This window comes from Nylanderia fulva, unplaced genomic scaffold, assembly GCF_048542155.1.
Source record: "Nylanderia fulva isolate GAGA-0341 unplaced genomic scaffold, ASM4854215v1 Scaffold1275, whole genome shotgun sequence".
Classification (NCBI taxonomy): domain Eukaryota; kingdom Metazoa; phylum Arthropoda; class Insecta; order Hymenoptera; family Formicidae; genus Nylanderia; species Nylanderia fulva.
In genome coordinates this window covers 1-10201 of record NW_028189491.1, presented here as the reverse complement: position 1 = coordinate 10201, position 10201 = coordinate 1, and the positions used below count along the sequence as shown (strand labels likewise).

Sequence of the window (10201 nt, the reverse complement as noted above, 5' to 3'; positions counted from 1 at the left end):
ATTTTTTTATAATTATATTGTTCATTTGCAATAATAATTTTTAACAATAATGAAAAATTTGCTGACGTCACTCCAGCCAAATCAAGCATTTCTCTATCAGTTTTTATACTTTTTAGACTATGAAAACCATTTTCACATTTTAATAAACCAGATGTTCCAACACATTTATCTACATATGAAACTTGATTTCCACAACTTTTTTCAGCCATTTTTTTTCTATTGTATATTATTTTTGGCTCTTCTGGGCAACATGTTTGTGTTTCTACAGAACACTTTGTACTATCATTATAAATATATCGATTGCATATAAATACATGCATGCTTGATTTTTCAGAGTCTAATTTTTCACACATAATTTGTACTTGACATTCTTGATCAAGTGTCCGAGATCCAAGAATATTATTTTCATTTTCTTCTAAAGAATCTTGCTGAATTAAAAGATTACAATCTTCTTCCTTTTTAAATTCAATATTTTTCTTCTTTTTAATCAAATCTTCTTTATCAAACTCTTTAGATGATCTTTTTAAAAAACGTTGATATCGCCCAAGAGCAACATTGTCTGAAGTATATTTTTTTTTATAAATACTTGGGAAAATAGTGGGATTGTAGCTGGGACTACGAGGGTCTTCTGACTTTTTATTTCCAATAAAATGGTCACTGCATATGCGCGACCTATTATGTGGCTTCCAATCTGATCCATTGGGTCTAGGAAATGAAATTATTAAAATAAATAAATAAGCTTTATTTGTGCATATTTTTGAATTTTTAGTCACTAATTAATTATATTTACCTTAATTTTTTTATAGCTCTTAACCATATTTCACGTCTTTGTACTTTATGTGGATAATGTACATTAGATGTTGGAAAACAATAAAATGATTTATCTGGAGTATCACAAGAATTATTTTTGCAATTTAATACACAACAATATAATTTTGCTTTTTTTTCATTGTTTATTTTCCATTTTTCTAATTTATTAAAAGATTAGTGTGTTTTGACAGCTTATTCAGGCTAACTTTCCAAAATAGCCACTATGAACGCTTAAATCGTTTCGCGAATCCCCTCCACATTCATGCACAAAGCGAATAGGATTGATAACAAAAACATTATTCGGAATCATGGACGCAGACGATGAAAAACAAATAAACGAACAGCTAGAATTAATAGCAAATAAGCAACGGGTATCCGAACACGCGATTCGAAACCAACTAAAAGTAATAAACGCTACAGTAGCACATTTAGATAGATTAGAAAACATAATCGACCATAATAAGAAACTGCTAAAACAAACTATGGCCGAAACTCTTACCTTAGAAAAAATAAACAAACATTTCAGGGCGATAGAAGCAATTGTAAACGAACTAATAAAAGATACAGATAACGTATTAGAATACTTAACATATATACAAAAGGGCAAAATGCATCCCAGATTAATACCAATAGACGAGATTATAAATAATTTAAAAGATGCAGCAGCACAACTTCCCGAAGGATTGTATTTCCCCTTTAAAATTCGTACAGACGACTGGTTATCGATAGAAGAAAACATTGCGATAACAGCGTACCACGAATCAGATACAGTATATACAATTTTGCGTTTTCCTTTAATTGTACAGCCGACATACGACATTATAAAAGCGATAGAATTTCCTACGCCATACATAAAGAATGTATACAATTATATTAAAATAAACAACCCAATTATTGTAATAGATAAGGAAAAATTAACGTACGCCATAATAACAGAAAAGAAGTTAGAGCAATGTAGTAAAATAAATACACAATATGTATGCAAACAAAATACACCCATATATCGCATAGATGTAGACACACCGTGCGAAATTCAAATGTATACACTGCGACGTTATCAGGATAAATGTAATGTTAGACAATATACCTCGTCCCGCACAATATGGATAACCTTACACCAAGAAGACACTTGGCTATACTCGACCTCCGCTGAACAGACAATAACTATACGATGCGACGGACGATCAGAAAGTAAAGTAATCAAAAACACAGGCGAGATTACATTAAACGAAAACTGTAAACTGACAACAACAGACACAACATTACAAACGGCAGGAAAATTGTACGGAAATAACTTTCCTACCAAATATAAATATAACAATTCCACGAGACGAAAAAATAGGACATGATCAGGACACATTAGAAAACATCTCACAACATTGTTTGGAATTGACAAAACTCAGAGACAAAATAGAAACTATAGACAACGACTTACAAAACAACAAACAAAATTTTTATGCACGGAAACAATTTATCTACCCAATGACATTTACCGGAACAATAATGACAGTAGCTGCAATATTCATTTTAACATGGATAATAATAATAAAAAGAAAAAATAAAAACAAAAAACAACCGCAAACTACAACAAATATTGACTTTGAAATACCGAGATCAATCCTAAGAAGAAGTCAAAGTACTAGAATTTAAGAAACGATTGTAATACTATACTGTAACGGGAAACCACTATTATACGTAAGTTAAGAAATTAAGAACGAAAAACTTCGTACCTCCGTTTTTCTTTTTCAACGGGGGAGGAATGTTATAGTCCGAATGACTATAACTATATTATATTATATTATATTAATATAGTTTTAATAATAAATTAGTAAGTCGGCTATTATACAATCATTTGAGAAACGTTCTTACGCTCTCGCGAAGCGCTTATCGCGAAAAGACGCAAACGCGATGAAATATAAGCGTTACACCGAAAACCGCGGATCGCAAGCGAAGAATCAACCTGCTTCGCTTGCACCTAGATAAAAGCGTGTGAATAAAAATTAGCCAATGAAAGAGCTTCTCTACATCTTCCCCCGAAAGATGTAGAAAAGGGCAGGAGACCACCGCGAACGGAGAGCGAGGCGATGAAGGCAGTCGCTAACGAAAATCCAAAAGGTCGAGTCGCTAATTAGAACCTAACTAGGAGTCGAAGACAAGCCGCAGAATATAAACTATCACCTGTAATCTGACTATCGAGAGCGAGCATACTTAACTAACCACCCAGGTGGGATTATACAGAATTAAACCAACTCAAGAAATAAGGGAAATAAAAGATTTATTCAAATAAACAAGCGAAGTTAGTCAAAGTGGAGACGCCCGCCGATCCTAGGATTTTCATCCTTCAGTCGACTGAGACCCCAAAATTTTCCGTGCCTTCCCGGAGGCACAACAGAATGTTGCATATATCGAAACTGTTATTCACAGAACTGTCAGCTCTAGGAAGGCTATCTTTTAAAATTTTATAAAAGAAGGAAGCAATATTATATAGAGAAGTATTTATTGAGGAAACTATTAATCTAAAAGGAATATTTTCCTTGTGGATCTTGAGGAGCCCATAGGCTTTAGGAAGAAGGGAGTCGCTTGAAAATAAGTAATATTATTCTTTTTTGTTGATGAAATCTTTTTTCAACCATTTTTTTTTTAAATTATTGAGGTCTTTTTCTATTTTTGTTAATGGATTGTTTTTAACTATGGTATACGTAGAATCGTCTTTTAGAAGACTCTCAACTTTTTTTATATAAAATTCTTTTTCTAATGCGACTGTAATACTGCCTTTGTCTACTCTAGTAAATAAAATATTAGGGTTTTGATTGCAGAATTTAATTGTGTCTTTATGCATGTGAAGTAATTTCTCTTGTATGTCCGTTTTTTTGTCATTCTTGTTTAAAAATAATGAAAATTGTGGAATGGCAGCATTACAAATCGAAGTACGATTTCTGATCCCGTTAGAATTGCTCTCTATATCTTTGATAAATTCGTGTATGGCTACTTTTTTATTTATGTTAACTGGGAGACTAAATTCACCTCCCAATTGTAATAGATTGGTTACATTGGGAGGAATATTTTTATCAGTTAAGGGGATGCCGGAGCGTTGGCCGAACTCCGACGGGTTAGCGCCCTCATTTGAGAGGAACTAAAATTGTCGATAATTACCGACACTTTTAATTCCGCTATTATCGACAGTAATATATATATGTCAAAAAGCCATTTTAGTGTGTTCAACATATTGAAATCAGACAACATAATATATTTTTACTGTCAAATCATCTCGCACACGCATCTAAGCGTGTCAATGACAATAAAACATACATATATAAATGTGTCTTTTTATGACATAGTTGAACACAATTTTAATATTGCTCTTTTATATATTTTGGTGATATATGCATATTTTCATGTATTTTTCAAAAGAAATATACAATCTACCATATATACATATATATATATATATATATATGTAGCGACTTATAAATAAATTCACCAGATCTTTGAAAAAGTAATGTTTATTTATTGAAAGTATAAAGCGAAAGAACAAAAAGAATTAATATGTAACAAATAAATGAATGAATGTGTTGTTATGGAAATATTGATTTTTCTTAAAAACATTATGTATATTAATGAATTGAAGTTATTACAAATGTATAAAGATGTAAAAAGTGTAAAAGTGCAGTGAAAAGTGTAAGGTGTAATAAAAGTGTAGAGTGTAAATGAAAGGTGTGGATGATGAATGCTACAGTACTCCCCCCCAAGTGACGATATTCGTTGCGAAATGGACTTTCTTCTTCTTTGGTGGGTAGGTGCGTAAAGCTTTTCCAACAGTAGAAGAAGAAGAAGAATTTGAAGTAGCAGAAACAGGAGCTGAAGTAGCAGGAACAGGAGCTGAAGTAGCAGGAACAGGAGTTGAAATAGCAGGAACAGGAGCTGAAGATCTGGTAGAAAGTTCAGTAGAATCTGAAGTTCTAGGAATGAAGGCTGGCTTGAGACGTTCTGTCGAAATATTGACAACTCTTCCTGAAACATTAACTGCAAATAAATGATCAGAGATACGTTTCTCAATAGGAAAAGGGCCAGAATAAGGAGGTTGTAGTGACTTTTTAACAGTATCTTCTCGAATCCAAACATGAGTACAATCAAAAAGATTCTTGTGAACAAAAGGTGATCTTTTGCAATGATGACTTGTAGGAGATGATCTGATATTCCTCATATGAATCCTGTGTTTTTCAAGAAAGATTTCAGGATTTGCAGGAAAATCTTCTTCAATGAAAAATTCTCCAGGAATACGAAGAGTGGATCCATAAAGAAGTTCTGCAGGTGAAGCTTTTAAATCTTCTTTGAAACACAAACGTAATCCCAAAAGAACTGAAGGTAAAGATTCTACCCAGTTGGTTGTTTCGTGGCACATAATCGCTGCTTTCAAAGTCCTATGCCATCTTTCCAGAATTCCATTTGAAGCAGGATGATAAGCAGAAGTTCTAATCCTTTGGCATCCAATTAGGTTTGTTAAAGCTTTGAATAAAGCTGCTTCAAACTGAGGACCTTGATCTGTTGTAATGCTGATAGGAGAATCAAAACGTGCTACCCAATGTGAATAAAATGTTGTAGAAATAGTTTCAGCAGAAATCTCAAAAATAGGAACAGCTTCAGGCCATCTGGAAAAACGATCAATCATAGTAAGACAATAACGGTAATTTTGACAAATAGGAAGTGGTCCAACAATGTCTAAATGCACATGCTGAAAGCGTTGATCAGGAATTGCAATCTTAATTGGAGAATTCTTGGTGTGTCTTGAAATCTTCGCACGTTGACATAGAAGACAAGTTCGAGTCCATTCCTTCACATCTTTCTTCAAAGAAGGCCAAATGAATTTCAGTAGTAATTGTTTAGATGTCAATCTGCCGCTGGGGTGAGCGAGTCCATGAACAACATCAAAAATTCTCTTGCGTAAGAGTTTAGGAACATATGGACGAATTAATTCCGAAGAGCAATCACAATAAATAGGTATGGTTGATCCTGAAAGAATAAGTTTCTTCAACAGAAGTGAAGAATTTGAAGAAAGTAAAACTTGAAGTTCTTCATCTTCTTTCTGATAATTAGCAAGTTCTTCTAAAGAAACTATAATAGGCATTGAAATAGATTCAATTCTTGACAGAGCATCAGCAACTGAATTCATTTTTCCAGAAATATAGGTAATATTTGTAGAGAATTGAGCAATAAAGTCCAATTGTCTGATCTGTCTTGGTGACGCTTTATCCAATTTCTGACGGAAAGCAAAAATCAAAGGTTTATGATCAGTTCTGATAATCAATTGTCTTCCTTCAACAAAATGCCTGAAATGTTTAATAGCCAAATAAATGCTAAGAAGTTCTCTATCATAAGTGCTATAATTTCTTTGAGCTTTGTCTAGTTTCTTTGAGAAAAATGCTATTGGTTTGATATCGTCGTCAATAGACTGTTCAAGTGATGCACCAACAGCAAAGTCAGAAGCATCACAAGTTAAAATAAGAGGAGCATGAGGAGCAGGATGAGAAAGGGTAGTAACTTGTAAAAGTTCTTCTTTACATGACTCGAAAGCTAATTCCGCTTCTTTAGTCCAAGAAATAATTCTTCTATCCCTCTTGCGACTGTCCTTTAAATATTCTGTTAACAGAGCTTGATGATTTGCAGCATCCTTGAGACAGCGACGATAATAATTGATAATTCCTAAGAATCTGCGTAATTTATGAAGTGTCTTAGGTTTAGGATAATCAATAATTGATTTTACTTTTTTGGATGTAGGTTTAACTCCTTGGTTAGAAACTAAGTAACCAAGAAAAGAAATCTTGCTTTGACCGAAAAGACATTTAGCGACATTGATTGTCATTCCAGCTTGTTGAAGACGATCAAAAATAATGCGTAAGTGAGCAATATGTTCTTTCTCATCTTTAGAAGCAATAAGAATGTCATCAAGATAACAAAAGGCAAAACTCAAATCATTAAGTAAAGAGTTCATGAGCCGTTGAAAAGTTTGGGCTGCGTTTCGTAAACCGAAAGGCATTACGACAAATTCAAAAAGCCTAATGGAGTAGTGACAGCTGTTTTGTGAATATCTTCTTTAGCGACGGGTACTTGATAGTACGCTTTAACTAAGTCGATTTTAGAAAAGATATTCTTACCAAAACGTGAAGAAGAAAAATCTTGAATATGAGGTAAGGGATAACGATCCGGGATAGTCACTGAATTGAGTGCACGATAATCACCACACAGTCTCCAAGAATTTTGTTCCTTTTTAGGTACCATATGTAGAGGGGCTGCCCAGGAGCTGCTTGAAGGCCTGCAAATTCCTTGCTCCATCATAGACTTGAATTCTTCCTTGGCACATTTAAGTTTCTCAGGAGTAAGTCTTCTGGGAGTCAAAAATTTAGGAGAACCTTCCGTAACGATATGATGTTCAACACCATGTGTTTTTACCGAGGAAATTGGAGAAAAACGGGTGAGTCCTGGAAATTCGGTTAAAAATTTGTGGTACACAGAATCAGGAGATGTGGTAAAAATTGACAAATGTGCAACTTCTTGAATTTTTCCAGTATTCATAAGACCGGTAACATTATCAATCAATTTCTTGTTTTTAATGTCAATTAGGAGATTAAAATGACAAAGGAAATCGGCGCCTAAAATAGGACGTTGAATATCCGCGACACAAAATTTCCATTTGAATTCTCTCCTTAAACCGAGGTTCAAAATTAAAGTTTTAGAACCGTAAGTATTAATTTGAGTACCATTTGCGGCAAAAAGTTTTAAATTAGTATGCCACGGCTTCAATAAAACCTTTTTAGGTAACAACGATATATCAGCGCCCGTATCGACAAGAAAATTCAAATTTGAATGTCTGTCGAAAATAATGAGGCGATTGTTAGAAACACCGTCGTAAGCAGCCTCAGTCTTAAGCGGCGTTTTTAGTTTTCCTGTGAAGCCAAGAATGTTTTGGACATAGAACAAGGTAAAGTACATCGTTTAGCCTTATCACCAAACTTCTTATGGTAAAAACAAATTGATGTATCTTTAATATCTTTATTTGATTTGTCTTTGTTACGCGATAACGATCTAATTCTTCTATTCTCTCTAGACCGGCTTTTGGAACGATCTCGACGACGAGAAACTTCAAGAGCTTCGATTCTTCGTAGCAAATCCGCGAAATCCGAAGATTTATTACTTGCATTATTGGAAACTTCCGCGACTTGCAAACAGCCGTCCCGATCAGCAATTTTATCGGCTAATTCCGCAAGTTTAAAAAGAGGAACATCCTCTACTACGGCTAAAGTCGTTTGAATTCTATGTGGTAAGCGTTGAAGCCAAATCATTTGCAAAACACTATCTGCTAAAGATCCTCCAGATAAATGACGAATTTCTCGAAGTAATTCCGAAGGCTTTTTATCATTAAGTTCAATTCCAGCTAATATTTGTCTCAAACGTTTTTCCTCTGAATCCGTAAAGCGATTTATTAATATTTTCTTTAAATAATTATATTTATCTGTTTCAGGTGGATTTTCAATGACTTCAGATATGTTTACTAAGGCTTGTTCATCAAGATGACGAATGACAGAACTATATTTAATATCATCTGATCGAATTCGATAAACCGTAAACTCACTTTCAATAGAAGCAAACCAGAGTTTAGGTTGTTTATGCCAGAAAGTCGGTAGTTTTAATAAACGAAACTCATTTGAGTGAATTTGTAACATAGGATCACTCACCTGATGTCCAGTTTGAGAAGGTAAAATATTAATATTTTCTGATCCAACCTGATTTGATCCGCTCGCCAAATCCATATCAATCTGTGTATCCGTACAGGGTCTAACTGGTGATCTATCGATTGGCATTTTCCTCTTGTTCCAGGAATCCGATAAATGATTTGAGAATTTCCGTGAAGGACTAATCCGCCTCTGATGTTTCAAAGATCCGGAGAATGAATCTCTTAAAATCAGAATATCCAGCAATTCTTCCAAGCGATGATAATATTTCGCAGACTTCAAATACGACGATCACTTGGCACTTATTCCGCATCAGCCCTTTAAAATGCGTCGGCTTTAATATCACGTCGGTTTTAATATCACGTCGGTTTTAATATCACGTCGGTTTTAATATCACGTCGGGGTCACCAAAAATGTAGCGACTTATAAATAAATTCACCAGATCTTTGAAAAAGTAATGTTTATTCATTGAAAGTATAAAGCGAAAGAACAAAAAGAATTAATATGTAACAAATAAATGAATGAATGTGTTGTTATGGAAATATTGATTTTTCTTAAAAACATTATGTATATTAATGAATTGAAGTTATTACAAATGTATAAAGATGTAAAAAGTGTAAAGGTGCAGTGAAAAGTGTAAGGTGTAATAAAAGTGTAGAGTGTAAATGAAAGGTGTGGATGATGAATGCTACATAGACACAAGGTGGTTCAAAAGTCCGGCAACGGTCAATTATGTTCAAGAAATAGTGGTCTTATGAATAAAATATAAAAATTGCAGGGTTCAACCCGGGAAAAATTTTTTATATATAATTATATCTAAATAATTATATAATTATACATAATTATATGTGAACTATGTTTATTTTATATATAATTAAATTTATTTATATATAAATTATAAAGTTCATATATAATCTCGTGTCAAGTTATATATGAAACATGATATATATTTATATATGTGAATACTTATTTATTATATATACAATATATATATATATATATATATATATATATTTATATAAGTATATGTATATAAAAAAGCTCTTTTATCTAATTATATATAGACATATTTCATATTTAATTTTGCAATTATATGTATAATTTTATATATTCTATATAATTTTATATTGTTATATATAAAAATTGTTTCTAGGAAAAATAAGATATTTTATGGTGGACCTTGACTTTGACGTAGGGGTCAAATTTAGAGGTCATTTCAAGATCACTTTTATTAAACAAAACCCTCTATTTTTATTAGATATTCTTGTAGCTTATCTCGAGAATTTTCCAAAACACTAATAAAATATTTTTGATGTACTTATTGAGTTATAAAGGTTTGAAGTGAACAATTCTTTTATAAAATTGACAATATCTTGTAAAACATTCAATTTTCATTATACATTTATACTTTTTATGCACGGAATAATAGACCAATCAATAGGTGCAAAGAAAACACAGTTGCAAAAGACGTATGTAGTTTTCAAGAATGCAACTGCCCAGCAAACATTATAATTGCTATATAACACGTAAGTAACGTGCATGTAACATGTAACATACACGTTAGTTGTAATTTCCCACTTATGGATGTCTATTATTTATTGTAATTATAGATAGGATAGTGACTTAGCGAAAGATTATCTTTCGGCATCCTACAATATCGATGC

General features: G+C 32.9%; 1 long non-coding RNA gene across 1 annotated transcript; it reads left to right on the top strand.

The window, feature by feature from the left end:
• Nucleotides 1-7347: 7347 nt before the first annotated feature.
• LOC146724518 (uncharacterized) lies at nt 7348-8026 on the top strand. Its single transcript, XR_014924033.1, has 3 exons — nt 7348-7545; nt 7623-7786; nt 7913-8026. It is a non-coding gene; the product is annotated as an uncharacterized LOC146724518 (long non-coding RNA).
• The last annotated feature ends 2175 nt before the right edge of the window (nt 8027-10201 follow it).